This window comes from Muntiacus reevesi, chromosome 20 (assembly GCF_963930625.1).
Source record: "Muntiacus reevesi chromosome 20, mMunRee1.1, whole genome shotgun sequence".
In the NCBI taxonomy this organism is placed as follows: domain Eukaryota; kingdom Metazoa; phylum Chordata; class Mammalia; order Artiodactyla; family Cervidae; genus Muntiacus; species Muntiacus reevesi.
In genome coordinates, this window is record NC_089268.1 from 15,576,116 (window position 1) to 15,595,309 (window position 19,194).

The window sequence follows — 19,194 nt, forward strand, 5'->3', positions numbered from 1 at the left end:
GGCGCCCACCTCTGACGTCTCTCCGCCACCTGGACAGCTGCCAGTGGCCCTGCAGTCCAGCCTTGCCTTGCCACAGGGGAAGAGATTTGGGGATTAACCATTGCAGGCCCTGCCTGAGCCAGGCTGAGACTGGCCCTCCCAGATCAGCTGGTATCCATCCACCATGTGCCAAGGACTGGGGAGGACGTATTCGCAAATGTCATCTCATTTCATCCTCATGTCAGTCCCATTTTCCTGATGAGTAGACTGAGGCGTGTGGAGTTACATAATCTGTTTATGCTGGTGGTGGTGTTCAGTAATGTCCAACTCTGCGATCCCACGGACTGTAGCCCGTCAGGCTCCTCTGTCCATGGGACTTCCCAGGTAAGAATACCAGAGTAGGTTGCTATTTCCTACTCCAGGGGATCTTCCCAACCCAGGGATCGAACCTGTGTCTCTTGCGCCTCCCACATTGGCAGGTGGATTCTTTACCACTGTGCCACCTGGGAAGCCCCTGTAATCTGCTTAAGGTTACATAATTAGTAAGAAAAGTTCCTGTATTCATCCTTTGTTACAGGGTCTGCTATGTGCTAGGCAGTAATCCTGGGCCCTGTGGATACACAATGGATGATGGACATAAAAATGATGGGCAAACAGGGAGAGATAGAAAATAATATATATAGCATCTCGTATGGTGATAAGTCTATGTGGAAGATAGGAGGAGGGAAAAGGGAGTGGATGGTGTTGGAAGAGGTTTGTTTGTTTTTTTAATTTTAAGCTTTTATTATTTCTGTTGTTGCATATTCATCATTGACTATATTTGTTGCATTTAATTTTTTTTTCATTTAAAAATATTTTTATTTTATATCGGAGTATAGTTGATTTACAATATTGTATTAGTTTCAGATGTACAGAGAAGTGATTCAGTTACACATATATGTATATCTATTCTTTTTCAGATTCTTTTCTCATATAGGTTATTATAGAATATTGAGTAGAGTTCTTGTGCTAGGCAGTAGGTCCTTGTTGATAATCTTTATTAATCTTTATTATCTGTGCTAGTGTGTATATATTAATCCCAAACTCCTAATTTATTCCCTCCCCACCTTTCTTGGAAACCTTAAGTTTGTTTTCTGTGTAAGTCTTTCTGTTTTGTAGATCAGTTCATTTGTATCATTTTTTAAGATTCCACATTTAAGTGGTATCATATGATATTTGTCTTTCTCTGACTTACTTCACTTAGTATGATAATCTCTTGGTCTATCCATGGTGCTGCAAATGTATTATTTCATTTGTTTTTTATGGCTGAGTAATATTCCATTGTGTGTTCATATGTCACATCTCTTTATCCATTCCTCTGTTGATGGACATTAGGTCGCTTCCATGTCTTGGCTATGGTCAGTAGTCCTGCTATGAACATTGGGGTGCATGTATCTTTTCAAATTTATGGCTTTCTGCAGATATATGCCCAGGAGTGGGATTGCTGGATTGTATGATAGTTCTAGTTTTAGTTTTTTAAGGGACCTCCATACTGTTCTCCACAGTGGCTATACCAGTTTGTATTTCCATGAGCGGTGTGGAGGGTTCCCTTTTTGCACTGGAAGAAGGGTTATTTTAAGTAATCTCATTGAGAAGGTGAGTAGTTATTGCCACTTATACAGTATTTGCTGGGAGCCAGGCATGACCCTGATCACCATGTATAAGACCACTAACGCACTGACTTAATCCCTGCAACTACCTTCGGAGGCAAATTACTATTATTTACATTTTCAGAAGGGGACAGAGAGGCAGAGAGAGGCAAAGTAACTTGCCAAAGACAACACAGCCGATCAGTGGTGCTGGGATCTGCACTGATGCAACCTGAGTTCTGGCTCGTTGCCACTATGCTGTCCTTCTAGGGCTTCGCAGACAGTAAGTGGGTGGGCAGAAGGGGGGTCCTGCAGGACCCTATTATAGGGCAGGCAGGTACTAAGGGAGTGAGTGTCCTGGTGCCCCCTCCTCTGTAGCCCTTTTGAGGGGGAGGAAAGGGCAGAGCGATAGGCAGATTCTTTAGAGTTAAACCTGATTGAGAAGGGAGGGCTTGAGTATGTTTGCAGAAAATAATAGAGGGTAAATACTCCAGATGCAGCTCTCCCTCCCCCCGCTCCCAGTTCTTCTCTCCTGGTCCCTCCAGGCTCCTTCAACTCCTTCAGCTCCAACTCAGATCTGAAATAAGTAGGACTGTTTCTTGCTCTTGTTCTAACCTGCCCTCCCTCCATATCCATCTGGGAAGAGCTTACTTAGTTATGATGATGAAGGTGGCTAATATTTATTGAAGACTTCTTGAAATGGCTGGGGAACATGTGTACATTACAACTCACATGTGCGAGAAAAATAATTACTTGCTGGAATTCATCACTTGCAATAAAAGAAATCTTAGCCTGGTCAATAAAGGTCTCTTCGTCTTTTCTGTGATGTGAAACAGAGACCTATGGTCCAGTGAGGTCAGGATTCAGTCTTCCAGGGCCCCTCTCCTTAGTGATCTGCTCGCTGGGGAAGCTGCAGTTTTCTCAAGGCCACAGGTTCCCCGCTGACGTGCACTGACACGTGTTCTGTGTTCCCTCTGCGTCTAGGGTCCTGGCGCTTGTCAACTCAAAAAAGATGCACAGCTCGGAACTTATGAATTCAGGAAACAGCACCTCAGATAGCTCCGAGAGACCACTCCAAAGAGGCAGTGGGGGAAGGTCAACATATAAGATTTTGGTGAAAGGGGAGCTCAGTACAGTCAAGCGCTTACTTTACAGAAGGTTTTCTGCTAGTCATGAGGAGCTGATGTCACCATGAAGGGATTTCGTGCTTTTCTAGTTATGAAAAGATGCAAAGATTGGGATCATGCAGTCAGTTCCTGAAGGTATCTGCCTATCTAAACAACTGTTGCACCAGCTTCTGTGGAGCCCAGAGCGCCTCACTGCACCCAGAACTCTCTCCGGGGGTGTTGAAGGTCAACAGCTGCAGCGGCCCAGGGTTCCATCTCTGCGGCGGCACATGGCAGATGCCCATGTTGTTGTTCAGTTGCTGGCAACTGTTCTTGGCAAGTGCCAGTTTGTAGTCGACGTACTGAAATCCACTGAAGGGGCCAGGTCTGCTCTTGTCGCTGGGGCTTTTAAAGGGTTCCCTGGCAGCTGTTGCTGAAGCCATGGCTTCTTTGGGTCCCCCACTCTCCCAGACACCCACCTTCCCCTGGAGGGCTCGAGTGTCCAGCTGTTGTGGGTGTGAAGGCCCATTCTTGTGCGGGTCCGAGGACAGCCCCTGGTCCTTCCCAACCTGCCCCTGGCAGAGCCCTGTTGCTCTGAGCCCAGTGGAAGGTGGGGCTTCTCCAAGGGACATGGTGTTTCCCCAGGCGTGCGGTCCCTCAGGTATGGAAGTGAAATCCTGGTCATTTACTTCCTCCCCCTCCTACTCCTAGAAAGCTTCTCTATTGCCTCCTCCTGTCCAGAGTAAACAGCATTGCCTCTCAGTGACCCTTCCCTGCTCAGCTGGCCTTTTTTTGGGGCGGGGTGGGTGGGTGAGGGTGGTTTATAAATCTTCTCTGACCAGAGAAAAGGCTGTGGCTTAGCTCTCATATTATTAGAAGGATATAGGAGGGACTTCCCTGGTGATCCAGTGGCTCCTGGCTCCTGGATGCAGAGGGCACAGGTTCGATCCCTGGCTTAGGGACCCTGCGCTGCTGCATGAGGTGGCCCAAAATCAACAAACCCACAGCAACAATCAGAAGGGTACAGGAGAAAAGGGAAAAAAAAATTAAACATCTGGATTTCCCAGAGGCAAAATATATTGGGAAATATTTCCCTCCTGAAATACTCTGTTATACAGACCTGCAATATTATTCCTGAATTTGTCAGTTATTCTTCATGACAACCCTGTGGGGTGTGTCCTGTCTTGATAAAGAAAGTGAGGCTTTGGAGGAAGCAAGCTTTCCCAAGGTCTTAGAGTGGGTTACTGGCAGAGCCAAGTTAGAAGTTCAAATTCTGGATTCTCGGCTCCATTCTATTCCTAGGGCCTTTGCTTCTCAGAAAGGAGTCTTGCGGTTGAAGTTCGTTAGCCCTCAGTAAAAATAAAATGTTGCCCCTTGAATAACATATAATCCTCCCCAGAGAAAGGGGGATTGGCTTCAAGTTGACTCAGCTAGGGGTGAATATCAGGGCAAACCTCTCATGTCATAGAAAATCTCACTCCATGTTAGCAAAGGCTGTCTTCAGATTCTTTCCTATTCCTACGGATGTAAAAACTTTCATCCTTCTTGTTTTTTCTTTTCTTTTTTTTTGCTGTGTTCTGTCGGGTGTGGGATCTTAGTTCCCCGACCAGGGATCAAACCTGTGCCCCCTGCATTGGAAGCAATGATTTTCACTACCTGTTGGGATGATGACTTTGCTTGACAAAAAGTGTGATGTGACAGCCTCCTTCTCACTCAGCTTCCCTAGCTAAAGAGGCCTTTGACTCACAGCTGTAGCTGCTTTGTGCAGAGCCTGGTACAGCCCTGACTCAGCTCACGAGTCAGCTGAAGCCCTGCCCTTTTCCATCTGCCAGTAGCTGTTTCCCGGCTCTGAAGTCCGCGGTGCAACATTTGAAAATTCAGCTCTGGCCCCTGGTTGCACTGGCGTTGAATAGGCCGAGGCGGGTATCTGAGCACCACCTAAAAATAACCAGGGGAAATAACCTCTTGCTTTATATATTTAGCTTTTATGACATAATGAAGTTATTGGTATTGTAACATTTTTTCCCTTTGACCACATGCACATGGATTCATTTTCCCAGAAGTCCCAATACCCGGGACATTCTGAGATGCAGGGACAAGGAAGGGAAGGGAGCGAAGTCAGTGAGATGTGGTTAAGATGATCTGAAATGGCAGGAGCCAAGCCACTGCACAGGCTCAGTTGAAGACTTACTACTTCTCTTCATTGCCTCATCCAGGAAGCCTCCCTGGTATCTTCTAGATCAACAACCAGACTGTAGCAGATGCCTCTCTCCACTCACATCACAGTGCCTTCCCTGTGTCCATCCCATATAGTGCTAGACTAGCTATTTTCATACCTGGCTCTCCCACTAGACTGTCATCATTAGGTACCTTATTCAGCTCTTATCTCTCGTGCCTGGTACATCCAAGCAGGTTAATAAATGTCGGTTAAGATGGTCCTTAAGGTGCCAGATACAGAGGCTGAGTGAGTTACTGAAGATGACATGCACTGAGGCTCAGACATGTTTCTAAAGTCCACAGGATGGAAAGCAACATGGAACCACGAAGGATGTTATACAGGTGTATTTTCTTTGGTGTGATTTTTATGTGTAAGCAAAGAGGAAGCTGTCTCACCTCTGCCTGGGAGGTCTTTTCTGATGCCAAAAAAGAGGATTGAAGAGCATAACCGTGAACTTGAAGATCATGTCAAAGGGATACTGTTACCTCCTTTCAACTGTGAGCCCCCACTCTAGTGCTCTTTTCCTTAGGCTGTAGGAGGGCAGGGACTGGAGTCCGGGCTACCCAGCACGTGCCTAGCCAGAGGGTCACCAGGTCCAAACACCAGGTCACCAGCTCACTGTATGACAGGTCAATAAATCAAGAGATGATTTTGGGGGGTAAGGGATAGAGGTTTTATTCAGAAAGCCAGAAGATTGAGAAGATGATGGACTAGTGTCCCAAAGAGCCATCTTACCTGAGTTAGAATTCAGGTTTGTTTTATACCCCAAGAGCAGAGGGTGTGTCTGGTTGTTGCAAATCTGGTGCAGTAATCCTTCGTTCTTGCAGCTGTTCATGTAGGTCTGATCACAGTATTCCTATAAATATCCAACATGAATTAGACACTTATTGATAATTGTTTTCTGTTCTACTTTTTATCTCTATATAAATGGGAAAGTATTATACCTTTAAAGGTCAGAGCCTTGAGAATGGGCTGTTATGTATATTTCAGGCTGTAGGCAACATTCTTTTACAAATGTACAGAGTCATCATGATGAAGCTCCGGCAACATCGCACAAGGGTTAGAGCTAAAGAAACAGATCCAATATGGAGTCAGGTTTGTTCTCTGTTACAAGAACAGATGCTGAGTAAACATTTGTGGAATGAATGGATGGGTGGATGGATGCATACATGGAGGAAGAAGCTCTTACAATCAAGTGAAGTTCATCCAGGGAAGGCTTCAGGGAGATGAGCTTTGAGTCTAGTTATGAAAGAGGGAAGGACATGGGTTGGCAGAGATGGCAGGGAGGACTTTGTGGTTGGGTGAGGGGAGGCAGGCCATTGGTACCAGTTAGCTTGGATACTTCTAACCAGATGCTGACTCTGGATGCCCATTTCTTAGGGGAGTGGAAGACTTGGGGGGCTCTGGGAAGCCATACAAAGACACAAGCCTAGAGAGAGGATTTTTCCCTTTTTACTGTGCTTCTTTTCCTCCAGCACTTGGAACTGAGCACATTGCTAAAATTCCTTGAGTCCCTAGGGCAGGGGTGGGGGTGCAGTTGGGGGGGTCAGTTCTAACAAATGAGTCTGGACAGAGGCATGTGGAGTGTGGCCCAGAGAGATGGGGAGGGGAGGGGGAGAGCATTGAGGACTTGGAGAGTAGGGAGTTCTATTTTGGGCAGCTCTGACGCCCAGCCTCTCTCCCAGCCAGGTCTGCAGCGGACCCCCACCTTCTGCACACAGTCTTCCTGTCCCTTCCGTGCACCGGCTTCTGCTCCATTTCTGGCTTCCCTCCTGCATCCTTTCAGACTTGGCTGTTTCTCTCTTTGGTGTTCTGCCTCTTGGTATTCTCGCTTGCCTCCCAAAACCTCCTCCCAGTCTTTTCAAAGAAGCCATCCCTGAAAAACATCATCATCTACAAATAATAATCAACATCGACAACTTATCTTCCGTCCTACTAAGTGCCAGGCACCACACCAGGTGCTCCATGCGTACTGGTTCAGCTCACAAGAAACACACGCGGTCGTTGTTCTGTTGTGATGGCCGTTTGAAGAAGCTGAGCCCCAGAGAGGTTGCGTGAACCCCAGGCGAGGCCGTCGTTAACGCTGGTGCCAAAGATCTCCCCAGCTGAGAAACCTGTGCCCTTCTCTTCTCACAGCTGCCCAGCCCTCTCTCTGAATCAGAAAGAAACTCTGGGACTGGTGCCCATTGGGCTGCATTTAACAATCCCTCCAGGAGATTCCAGAACCACTGGTTTAGCTGATCTGGCTCCAACCTGGCTGATCAACCTCCAGGTCTACCCAAGATTTGGAGAAAGCTGATTCATTCACTGCTATTACTCATCCTTAGGATTCTGGTGACTGGCTCCGGGCAGAGGGCTAGATGCCCAAGCTTCCCCAGACCTCGTTTCCCTGGCTGAGAAATAGGAGCAACCCCCACCCTTGGAGGGGAACATCTCTCTGGCTTCTCATTTCGAGAAGAGGATCTCCCCAAGAGTGGTTACTCTACACAGCACCTTAGCATCACCCAGAGAACTTTTATAAACATCAGATATTAAAGCCACTCATGCCCTGATCTCACCCCCAGAGATGCTGGCCTGGTCCGAGGAGGGAGCCAGGCTTTAATGGACGTAGGGGTGGAGAACCTTGGCCTCTCCCTCCCCATCACTTCCCCAGGGGAAGAGGCGAGGCATCTTTGACCAGTGACTGGGAGGTAACGAGCTGGGCTGGCCAGCACTCCTCCCTTCTCCGGGTTCTGCTGTCTGCAGGGTGGGCGCATCTGGCCAACTCTGGGTGGTGAGGTTGGAAACCTCCTCCTATGGAAGGGTCCATGGTCACCCTCCTCTGCCAAGGACTGGACACGTCAGCTGGCCTCACTCATGGGTGAAATATCAGGAAGTCCATTTGTCTAAAGAGACAGCCGCACACTCCCACAGCTTTATCAGAAGCGTGGCTGATACTGTGACCTCCCTCTGTTTGCTCCGTGTATCTCTTTCTCAACTGGCCCTGAACTTGAGCCAGAAGAGGAAGGTTTCACAGATGGACCCTGCAAAACCCCAACGCCATAGGCTAGGCAGGGTTAGTGTTGAATTTCATGAGACGTCATGAACACGCCAGCTAGTTGAGTTAGTGGTCAGTAAAGGGTCAGTGCATTTCAATCAAAACACAGCCCACTCTGGTCACCACTACACCTCTCCAGGGAGAACTGAAACCTCCCAGCCTCAAACCTCCACCACCAGTTAACTCCTTAGTCCTCACTTAAGTCAGTGAATGTCGGTGGCTCTGGGTAGGGTATCAGGGGAGCCCTCTGTTGCTGTCTGTTGTTATTATTGTTGTTTGGTCGCTTTAGTTTTATCTGACTCTTTACGACCCCATGGCTGTAGCCCACCGGGCTCCTCTGTCCGTGGGATTTCCCAGGCAAGAGCACTCGCGTAGGTGGCCATTTCCTTCTCCAGGGGCTCTTCCTGACCCAAGGATTGAAGCTGTGTCTCCTGCTTGGCAGGCAGATGCTTTAGCACCCAGCCACCAGGACAGCCCTCTGTATTCTACTTAGAGTTGGCTCTACCTTTTTAAAACAAGCTCGCAGTTGACACTGGTGCTGCTGGACTAGAGACATATTTTGAGATTAGGTGACCTGAGTGAAAGCAAAAGGCAGGTGAGTGCGGATGAGGTCCAGTGTTTGGCGAGCTTGGCTGCAAATTAGAATCACCAGGAAAGATTTACACCTCGCCCCACCCCACTCCCACCCCACACCCACTCTCACCCCAGTGGCTCCCCAGCACCAGCCCAGAGATTCTGTTTTAATTGGGGATTAAATTATGCCTGCATCTGGTTGGGATGCAGGCATAAATATTTTCAGAATGCCCTGTGATTCCAGTGTGCAGCCAGGGTTGAGAACTTGGGGGATTTGAGCACTACTCTGGAAAGAAGGGTGAATTGTGGAAAAAAAAAAAAAGAGAGAAGAATCACATCTCTTTACAGATGTGAAAGAGAAGGGAAGGGGATGAAGAGTCAATGAAACCACCTACATCCCAATCCCTTAAAGAACTTGTTAAAATGCAGATTTAGGTTTACCCAGATCTGCTGATTCAGAAACTCTGAGAGCAGGGCCCTGGGATCTGCATTGTTGAGAAGCCCCTTAGGATGGGATCCACTGTCCTTGGGATTCTTCTGTGGCGAGTGGGAAAACCAAGAGCTAAATTGAGGGAAGAGACCTGGAAGCAGTGTGTGCTCCAGGTGGGGAGGCTGTTGACAACTTTGGGCCTGAGGCCAAGAGGAGCAGTAAGTGAGGTGCAGGTCCAGGGAAAAGGGGTCAGCCTCTGCCTGGGCTGGAGGTCAGCCAAACTGGTAAGAAAGGGTGGAGCCTTGGAAAAAATTCTTCCAAGCTGTGAGCACGAGGTGAGGTCAGCGCTGCTGGCCAGACGGGCAGGACCCATGGCCTCCCATCTCCCCCCTGCCCTGTGTCTGAGTTGGGTCCACATGGGAGATCAAAGGGCCCATGAAGGAAGCATTTCCAAGTGGAAATCGACTGGGCGTGGAGACTGATTGGATAATTATAGCGTAAAGGAGGGAACATCGTGTGTTTGTGTGTGTATGCGTGTGTGCACACGTGCTTGGTGGTCTTTTGGACAGCCCGTCAGAACCTGCCTCTCATCCCAGCTCAGTCAGTTACGTGCTTGTGACCTTGGGCAGGTCACCAGACTTCTCTCGGCCTCAGATATGAAAGAGAAGTGAAGGGAATGAAGAGTTTCTCAGTCTAAACTCAGGAGGCTGATACCCACTTCTCGGAGATTGATGTGGTCAAGAAATGAAATAATATGTGTAAAGGCCTGGCATGTGGCACTTCTCAAGACAGAGGAAGTTAAGGATGAGTCTCTGGTTTGAACCTTGGACCACGGCGTCAATCACAGAGGAAGGCTGAAGTGGGCTACGGGGCAGGAGGAGTGAAGACGGTTTGAGAGGAAGTTGGTGGGAATGGTGCCAGCGTTTCAGAGCAGACCTGTGGGTCGTTGGAAATAAGGAGCTGGAGATGGGGAGACGATGCTTCGGGCGCGACCACTGGCTGAATGCATCTGAAATGAGATGGAAGGTTTGCTGGAAGGGAGAAGGGGTGAGGGAGAAGGACAGAAACCGGAGGTGTGACCCTTGGCCGAGGCCCAGCACACCAGCTTCGGGACCAGCTCTGCTGGGTGCAGGGCTCCCAAGAGACCGTGCGATGCTGGTCCAGAACTCAAGGATGTCGCAGCCCATTGAGAATGACACTATTTAGGAAGTGGCAGCGGCAGCTCTTATGTCTGATGGGAGAAACACAGGATGCTAAGGAGGGGTACCTCACCACACCTGTGGGCAAGGGCACAGGCTGCCAGGTGGGTGGCCGGGAGGAGGGGTAGGGTCCAGGAGGGGTGCTCCAGGCAGGGGGACCAGCTGTTTGAAATCAAGAGAAAGTGGAGCACGGGAAAAGCTGGGTTGGAAGTCACATTGTTCTGAAACACCATGGAGAGGAAACTGGGAAGACAGCCTCTGGTGGGGGGCGGGGAGACAGGCTGGATAGAAGTGACGCTGATGTGCAGAAGTGCAGTTTCCAGGCGAGGTGGATGCTGAGGAGGGAGGTGAGGGGCACGTGAGGGGCCCTCGGGTGAATAAAGTTCCTTCAGTGGAGAGAATCCGGGCACAGCTTACAGGGGTATCTGGGTCAAAGGAACGTGACTTAGGGATGGGGGAGTCCACGCAGAGACTGGGCTTGAAGCTATGGAGGGATGGTCTGGGTTCCAAAGGGGAAACCCCAGCTTCTAGAGCCTGAGGTCTCCCAGCCAAGGTCTCACTTCCCTTGGAGGAAGCATCCCGTTCTAGAAGCACAGGGGGGAAAATATCTTACGCCTTTTACATACGAGATGTCTTTGGTTCGCTGGAAGGGAGCGAGGGCAGCAGAAACAAACAGGAATGAAAATGTCCAGCGTTTTGTCTGGGAATGCCAAGACCTCATTTAGCCACGCAGGTCTATCAAGGCACACGCTTTTGCCTCTTGCTAAGTGCCACTTGAGACACCTCTTGATGGTGTCTGGCCAAGGTCTGGATGCCTTTGACCTTCAGTGAACTCTTAAGAAGAGAAATGGTTGAAGGACCTGAGTTCACTGTGTTTGCTGTGAAGATTTTATTTCTGGGGTTAATAACTTTCTCCTCTCTCTATTCCCTACCCACACTCCCTGCAGTCAGATGGCTTTCATTCATGGCACACATGGCATTGTGTCATGTTCCTGGGGCACTCAGTATAGATGGGGAAAAGCTCATTGGCATAAAAAAGATAAATGAATTCAAGACGTCAAATAACAGGAAGGGCCACAGAGTAGTATATGATGCAGCATCCTATAAAAAGGGTAGAGAGCAAGGGCTCTGAGTTTATTTGGAAGAATTCAGATAGCCGAGGATGGTTAAGAAGGCTGCTTGGAGAAGGTAGGACCTGCACAGGGAAGGGAGAGGAGGAGAAAGCAGAGGGAGGCGTGGGCTGGGGGACAAATGTTGCAAACTCAAATGTAGAGCAAGCAGAACCAATTTTTTTTTTTTAACTCTAGTTCAAAGCTAACATATTTTTCTTGCTTTTAATATTTATCCAATTGCAGAAGGACCCACAATCTTTGTGTCTGAGTAAAGTCATCACATTTATGATAGATCCTGTAACTGATGGGGTCAAGAATTCAGGAAATACACACTGCAGTGTATCTAATCCCTCCGCTCCCATCAAGTTCCTGCTGTGTGTGCAGAAAGAGCCCGGGTCAGGGGAGTTGGAGATAGAGCGGAAGTGTCCATGCCCTCCAGGAATTTTAATCCCTTGAGCAATGGTGTGTTTAGGGAGGAGTGACCGGGGCGCATGCGGCCGGAGGGGTGAGGTGGGATGGGGAGGAGAGAGCAGGGTGGGGAGCAACCCAGCAGTTCCTGCGTTGCCCCATCAAGGCCGTTAGGGCCAGGAAGCCACCCCAGATTAAAGTAACTTCTGTCCTGACCATTCGGGGACTGTGGGTAACATTTTTGGAAACACGCAGGGAGTGGCTGGCTGGGCTGCTCTTCCTGGGAAAGGCTGCCCGAACTGGCTTCCTTGGAAGATGGGCAGGACCAGCTGCAAGATTCATGGGCCCTAGTGCAAAATGGAGAGGCAAGACTGCTTGTTCAGAAATTACTGAAGATTTCAGGACGGCGGCGGCAGAGCCTTAAACCAAGCCAGCCGCCCTTGTGAGAGTGCCTGGCGCTCATCCTCAAGAGGCTGGCCCTGAAGATGGGTAGCCTGGATCTTTCTGTGGCTCGGTGTGGGCGGTAAGATGATGGGGCCCGATTGTTGCCTGTGGCCGGGGCACAGGGCTTCTCTGTGCCAGTGCTCAGTTCTTCCCTGGGAGTTGGGGTGGGTGATGGGGAAGGGATGGGAAGGCTTCCATGGCTGGGGGGCAGCGGGGGGCGGGGAACGACCACTGTTTACCATGATGCTGCCATCTCTGTGCAGTGGGAAGGCTGTGTCTGAGTTTTGGAATCCATTAGACTGAGGTTCCCATGTTTTATGAACTCTGCTAACTTGGGCAAGTTGCTCACCTTCTCTTAAGCTTTAATTTCCCTATGTGTAAAAATGCCTAAGATCACCTTTGCAGGCTGCTGGGATAATTAAGTGAAATAAAAAAGACGACTGTTTGAGCCCAGCCTCGCTCTTAGTAAATGTTAGCATCCTTGTTTCTAAAAATGTGCTGAATGTCTATCTTGTAAAATATGGAGTGTGGTATAGTTTGAGGACACATTATTGTCAGCAATTTGGTTTATTTTTTTTTTTTTCCTATCTCAGCCTTATTGGGGAAAGGGCTAACCTATAACACCAGAATTCCAAATAGAGGCAGAGGGAGTATACACATTGTCTGTTGTTTGTTTTTTTAAATTGGAGGATAACTGCTTTACATCCTTGTGTTGGTTTCTGCTGCACAACAGCTAGAATCAGTCGTAACTGTATCAGTCAGCTTCCTCCTGCGCCTCCCACCCCTCTAGTTTATCTCAGAGCACCGAGCTGAGCTCCCGGTGCTATTCAGCAGCTTCCCGCTAGCCAGCTCGTTCACACGTGGTGGTATATTCATGTCAGTGATGCTTTCTCAGTTTGCCCCACCCTCTCCTTCCCCCACTGTGTCCGCAAGTCTGTCTCTGCATCTGCAGCTCCATTCCTTCCCTGAAGCTAGGTTTATCAGTACCATCTTCCTAGATTCCATAGATATGTGTTGCTGCTAAGTCACTTCAGTCGTGTCCAACCCTGTGTGACCCCATAGACGGCAGCCCACCAGGCTCCCCCGTCCCTGGGATTCTCCAGGCAAGAACACTGGAGTGGGCTGCCATTTCCTTCTCCAATGCATGAAAGTGAAAAGTGAAAGTGAAGTCACTCAGTCATGTCTGACTCTTCGCAACCCCATGCACTGCAGCCTACCAGACTCCTCCGTCCATGGGATTTTCCAGGCAAGAGTACTGGAGTGGGGTGCCATTGCCTTCTCCATAGATATGTGTTAATAGGCAATATTTAGTTTTCTCTTTCTGACTTACTTCACTCCGTATAATAGGCTCTAGGTTCATCCACCTCACTGCAACTGACTCAGTTTCGTTCCTTTTATGACTGAGTGAAATTCCACTGTATATATGTACCGCAACTTCATTATCCATTCATCTGTTGATGGACATCTAGGTTGCTTCCATGTCGTGTAAATAGTGCTGCAGTGAACCCTGGGGTGTGTGTGTACACCTTGTTAATATACACTAACGAAAACCCAATTATGTCTTCTGTGCAAACACATACACCCAGAGAAATACACACATGTATGTGTACATACACATTACAGAACTGACTTGAAACTGGGTTGGAATGAGATGGTGAATGACAGGAGAGTGTGGGTGTCATCTCCTGGTTTTAAACCTCAGTGTCCTTATCAGTCAGAAATACTGACCTTGCTGGGTTGTGTTGAGATTCAGTGAGATGCTGAATGTGAACACAATGTTCTCTGGCCCATGGCGAGTACGAGCGTCTTTTGGTGGATCTCTGTTCCCAGGCCGTAATGTGGTTCACAGGAAACTGAAGACAAGGCAGCGTCTCCCCCACAGTAACATTTCCTGAATATTACATTTGGGCAGCTCCTCATAAACCAAGTGTGGGCTGATTTTAAATTGGCATGGAGGCTGATTGTCATTGATATTACTGTTTCCTCTGCTCATATTCATCAGGGAGCTAGCTGGGTCTTCTCTCTGCAGAAACTTGAAAGCCAGTAGAATTATGTGTGTTTATTTCCTGGGAATGAACACACATATACATACACACATCACCTATACATCTGTACCGTGCCACATACTCACATAAACACACACATAACACTATCAGTTCAGTTCAGTCACTCAGTCGTGTCCGACTCTTTGTGACCCCATGAATCGCAGCACGCCAGGCCTTCCTGTCCATCATCAACTCCTGGAGTTTACCCAAACCCATGTCCATTGAGTCGGTGATGCCATCCAGCCATCTCACCCTCTGTCGTCCCCTTCTCCTTCTGCCCCCAATCCCTCCCAGCATCAGGGTCTTTTCAAATGAGTCAGCTCTTCGCTTCAGGTGGCCAAAGTATTGGAGTTTCAGCTTCAGCATCAGTCCTTCCAATGAACACCCAAGTGATGCACTGGTTGGATCTCCTCATAGTCCAAGGGACTCTCAAGAATGTTCTCCAATACCACAGTTCAAAAGCATCAATTCTTCGGCGCTCAGCTTTCTTTATAGTCCAACTCTCACATCCATACATGACCACTGGAAAATCCATAGCCTTGACTAGACGAACCTTTGTTGGCAAAGTAATGTCTCTGCTTTTTAATATGCTGTCTAGGTTGATCATAACTTTACTTCCAAGGAATAAATGCCTTTTAATTACATAACACTATAAACACACACACACACACAGCACCCAGAGTTGCACCCTAAAGAATGCTGAGTGCCGTAGAACTGATACTTTTGAACTGTGGTGATGGAGAAGACTCTTGAGAGACCCTTGGACTGCAAGGAGATCAAACTAGTCAATCCTAAAGGAAATCAACCCTAGATGTTCATTGGAAGGACTGATGCTGAAGCTCCAATAATTTGGCCACCTGATGCAAAGAGCTGACTCTTTAGAAAAGACCCTGATTCTGTGAAAGATAGAAGACAGGAGGAGAAGGGGATGACAGAGGATGAGATGGTTGGATGGCATCACCGAATCAATGGACAGGAGTTTGGGCAAGCTCCAGGAGGTGGTGATGAACAGGGAAGCCTGGCATGCAGCAGTTCATGGGGTCGCAAAGAGTTGGACATGACTGAGTGACTGAACAACACCACCACACCTCTGTACCATGGCATCCTCCACACACCTCTGTACCATGGCGTCCTCCACACACCTCTGTACCACAGCGTCAACCCCTTTCACATGCCAGCATGCATTCATATTCTCCTTCCCTCTGTTTTCTGGTCATTTCTGAGTATCTCCTATACTTGTCCAGTGAGCAAGGATTGGGTATCTCCCCCATGCCTGCCCCTCATCTCTCCTGATGTCTTGTCCTAGAATCTCCAAGTCATGGCCACCTTTCTCAATCCCCTCTGCTATGTCGTCTGTCTCTAACAAATTCCAGAACTGTAACCTTGGCTGAAGGTGCCTTATTTTTACCCACCCAGAAGCCTGGGATTGCCTTCAATTCAGCTCTACCCCCGGAGGCATCCAGGTAGAATCAGGCTTGTGAATTCACTAGGTTTCTGGGGACCCCTCAGCTTTTCTCATGCTTTGGTGAAGCCCTGAAACGTAACCAGTCCTGGGAGGAGCCTGGGGTCAGAACAGAGGAAGGGAACCCTGATGGAGGGCCTGTGATGTGCCCAGAGCTGTGCCGGCTGCTTGATGCCTGCTCTTTGTTTGATGCTCACCTCTGGGAGGGGGGCTTTGTCCTCCATGTGCCTATAGGAAAGTGAGGCTCACAGGTCCTAAGTAACTTAGCCACAGGCTTAATATGAAAGCATACACTCTTTACAAGAAAACATCCTGCCTCCTGGAAGACCAGGCATGATCAGCTGAGACCTAGACCTGGAGAGAGTTTCTTGTTCATCTTCCCAGCACCTCTGGGCTGTGAGTTCTTTCCTAGAACCTGTAGAGAAGCTTGTGATACTAGTGGTCTTCTAGAGCAGGGGTCCCCAGCTACCGGGATCGAATGCCTGATGATCTGAGGTGGAGCCGATGTAGTAATAAGAGAAATAAAGTGAGTGTAATGTACAGTAAATGTAATGCACTTCAATCATCCTGAAACAATCCCCCACCCTGGTCCGTAGAAAAACTGTCTTCCACAAAACCAGTGCCTGGTGCCAAAAATGGTTGGGGACCACTGCAGGAGATGCTCACCTATGAAAAAACAATTCATCAGGTTGATTCTGGTTTGCCTAGAGGAAGTAAGAAGGCAACCAAGAGCAAACCAATGAAAGAGGAGGGGACCTATCCTGCTGACACCTGCTGTTCTAGAGGGTTGCCTCCTGCAGACACCAGAGCCCTTGGTGGCTGGGTATTGTGAGGCTATGAATGTCTCTGTTTTGTTTGGTTTTAAACAATGTCATTGCAATTTTATTGAAGTACCAAAAACTTTACATAATTAAAGTACATAATTTGATATATTTTGGCATATGTGTATATCTTTGACTCCATCACCACCCTCAAGATCACACTTGACCATCATTCCCCAAAGTTCCATTAACCCTTTTATAATCTACTCCCTCCCTTCCCCATCTCCACCCCCTCCATAGGCAATCACCCACCACAATCTTTAGGAAGATCAATTGATCAAAAGATCAATAGATCTTAGTCTTAGTTTTTAGTCACTATAGGTTAATTTGGGTTATCTCAAATTTTAGGTAAGTGGAATCATACAATATGCATGCTTTTATCCTCTGCTTCCTTGTACTTAGCATAATTATTTTGAGCTCCATCCACATGTGGCACATTGCAGGAGTTCATGCCTTTTGCTTGCTGAGGAGTTTTCTATTTTATGGACACACTATACAATTTGTTTATTGATTTGCCCACTGATGGACATTTGGGTTGTTTCCAGTTTGGAGCTATTACAAATAAAGCTGCCCTGAACATTCATGAATAATGTTGTATGGGCACATGCTTTCTGTGTTTGGGGTAAATACCTAGGAGTGGAAAGACTGGTTCGTGAGGAGGTGTGAGTTTAACTTTTTAAGAAACAGCCCAGCTGCTCTCCACCAGCAGTAAGGAGAGCTCCAGGTCCCCCATGTCCTCAGTGGCACACGGATGTAGCTCTGATTTCAAGGCTTGGTTGGTATGGAATTTGTGAGCCCCGTCAAATGACCAAACCTGGAAATTGAACCAATTGGCTTTCAGTTTGGCCTGGGACCCCCGAGTGATGCTGAACCTAAGAATGTAGAATTAGGTGCTCCTAGAAATATTATTCAGATGGTTGTTTGCAGAATGCAGGGAGTGGGGGAAAATGAGAGGTTGGCATCCATCCCAGTTTGAGATCCTGTGGGACTGGACCAGGTCTGGAGCTTGGTGTTTGGGAATGAAACCAATGCACCTGAGGCATCTGGGGGGAAGGTGGCAAAAAACATTAAAAGGATGGGGCGTTAGGGAGAGAAGACAAAGAGCCATGGAAGGGGACCTTGACCTTGGGAGGCTGTAGCTCCGTGAGGGCAGGGGCTGCGTCTATGTGGTTTGCCCTTAAATCTCCAATACTGTGAGCAGGGCCAGCCAGAGTGAGTGCTGAAAACAGCAGAGGTGGACTGAATGAACAATTGAATGGAGGATGAACTAATGGGAGCTTGGGGGTAGGATTCCATTCAACCAGCATCATTTAGCCCCTCGTGTATTCTGTGGCACAGAGCCTAGTGTCCAGGGTGGAAGGAACTCTGGAGAGCATGTGGTTTGACCTCATCCACAGACAGGGCTCAGAGAAATGATGCTCTCAGTCAAGGTCATTCATGTCGTGCCCAGGTCACCTGCTGGGGCAGAGTTGGGACTCGCTCCTGGGTCTCCTCAGTTTTACTCTAGGGTTTATCTCCTTTTAAAAATAATATTGTCCTTTTCTGATCAATCAATGCTTATTGTTGGAAATTTGGAAAAATCCAGAAAAGGATAAGAAAAATAATCCTAAACTCCCAAAGATAATCACTTTGGGAGTAAATAACCCTAAACTCAAAAGATAATTATTTCAAGTTGTCATGTATGTATATGTGTCTGTCTGCATCGATGTAACCAGTCTTTATGTTTTAACATTTTGACCGTTTTCAGTCTTTTATAGTATTGGGTTGGCCAAAATGTATTCATTCAGGTTTTTCCGTAACACCTTAACAGAAAAACCTGAACGAACTTCTTGGCCAACCCAATATTTGTAGCCCTGGGACGGGTATCTGGTCCTGAATCCTTGAGGGCATCTCTGACTGTCTTCCAGTGCTCTGGGCATACATGATACCGTTTGTATGAGCAGAGAGCTCAGAGGAGGATGGAACCCCATGCTGGGAGAGAGCTCTGCAAACATTCCCAGACACAAGCACCAGTACTGCCCCTGACAGAACCACGTGGTGGTAGCGGCTGAGTCACTAAGTCATGTCCGGCTCGTTTGCAATGCTGTGGACTGTAGCCCACCAGGTTCCTCTGTCCATGGGATTTTCCAGGCAAGAAGACTGGAGTGGGCTGCCATTTCCTTCTCCAGGGGATCTTCCCGACCCAGGGATTGAACTCTTGTCTCCTGCGTTGGCAGAAGCCACTGCTGAGCCACCAGGAAAGTGGTGGCTTTCCACTTTCATAGCCACACTTTATTATGTTCATTTGTCTCCCTTCCCCACCAAGCTGAACTTTTGTTTACTCTGGTATTTTTCCAGTTCCTAGCAAGGCACTTAGGTGCTTAAAAGATATTAGTTAGAATGAATGAATGGGTGAAATTGTATGAATAAGACTGAGGGGCAGGGGAGGGGAGGGGTCCACGTTTTCAATCGCTTGTCCTCCAGGAGTCAGGTCATCTCCCCTCCCCCAGCCCCTGCCCTCCCCCCGTTTGCTGAAGTGATGGAATGTGCCTGCGTCCAGGATTTACCTCTGGCCAGGCTGGGGCACATGCAAGGCCTTTTCTGGTGTGAGCGAGATCGCAAAGAGGGGCTAGCAGGACTGTCAGCCAGGGGGTCCAGAGCGTGACCAGGTGCACAGGCCCAGTGAGGGTCCCAGGGCCGGCTTGCCTCGATGGGACCTCGAGGTCCTGCCCTCATGAGTGCCAGACGGCCTT

The 19,194-nt window shown here is 48.3% G+C and overlaps 1 protein-coding gene across 4 annotated transcripts in view; it reads left to right on the forward strand.

Moving 5' to 3' along the window:
- DAAM2 (dishevelled associated activator of morphogenesis 2) overlaps positions 1-19,194 on the forward strand; it is a 126,540-nt gene that overhangs the window by 43,275 nt on the left and 64,071 nt on the right. Inside the window, exon 1 of one of the 4 annotated variants that reach the window (XM_065913235.1) lies at positions 11,852-12,213. The exons of the other annotated variants lie outside the window; for them this stretch is intronic. The gene's annotated coding sequence lies outside the window, so the exon portion shown is untranslated. Of the gene's footprint in view, positions 1-11,851; positions 12,214-19,194 lie in introns of those variants that run through there. 4 annotated transcript variants of the gene reach the window in all.